Source organism: Microtus ochrogaster, chromosome 16, assembly GCF_000317375.1.
Source record: "Microtus ochrogaster isolate Prairie Vole_2 chromosome 16, MicOch1.0, whole genome shotgun sequence".
Taxonomy (NCBI): Eukaryota; Metazoa; Chordata; class Mammalia; order Rodentia; family Cricetidae; genus Microtus; species Microtus ochrogaster.
The window spans coordinates 52,162,712-52,163,486 of NC_022018.1; the positions used below are offsets into that span (position 1 = coordinate 52,162,712).

General features: G+C 65.2%; 1 protein-coding gene across 2 annotated transcripts in view; it reads right to left on the minus strand.

Moving 5' to 3' along the window:
* Ptpdc1 (protein tyrosine phosphatase domain containing 1) overlaps window positions 1-520 on the minus strand; it is a 56,809-nt gene extending 56,289 nt beyond the window's left edge. For both annotated transcript variants that reach the window (XM_026783037.1, XM_005355155.3), the window contains exon 1: window positions 383-520. The gene's annotated coding sequence lies outside the window, so the exon portion shown is untranslated. The remainder of the gene's footprint in view (window positions 1-382) is intronic.
* Window positions 521-775: the final 255 nt, after the last annotated feature.

Genomic DNA, 775 nt, shown 5'->3' on the forward strand with positions numbered 1-775 from the left:
GTTGAGAATGCAAGTCAGAGAGAAAAGTGACTTGGACAAGGTCAAGTGACTCATTTACTAGCAGAATTAGGTCTGAATTAAGGATCACAAAGTGGTCATCTGATACCAGCTTGTGACTGTCTTGCTTGGTGTATTTTGTTTTTAATGAAAAAATTAGTCACGGATATTTGCTAATCAAGAGATTTTCAACTAAAGCACCCAGGTATCCCGCTGCTCACGAGACGTCGGAGCGTCGCCCCTCTGAGCTGGACGGAGGGGCGCCCTGGACCCCGCCCCGCCCCTAGGGATGCGCCTACTACACGCCTCCCTCCATCACCCGCCGCCTTAGGACAAACGTCTGGGGGCCGCTCGGCGGGCGCCTAACTGGCTGCAGGTTCCGAACCTCTTGGCGCGCTCGCTCTCCGGCTTCGGAGCCCAGGAGCCGGCCGGTCGGTCTCGCACGTCTAAGGCCGGGCCCGGCCTCCCCGCCGCGCCGCGCCGCCCTCAGCGGGACAGACTCCCCGCCGGGCGCGCCACACAACGTCTCCCTCCGGCGCGCGCACGGGCCACTCGGCGGCCCGGCATCCGATGACGCCGCGTCGCCGGCGCTGCCTTGCGCGCGCCCGGCCCGCCAGCCAATAGCCGGAGCCACTCTGTGCACGTGACACTCTCCAGCCAACGGCGGCTCGAGGCGGCCCGTGACGCGCGGGATGGCTCCGAGGGCTTTCGAACCGGCGCGCGCGGCTGGGAGGCCCGTCTGGGGCCGTGTGGTCTCGCGGTCCGCCTAGGCCTGTGC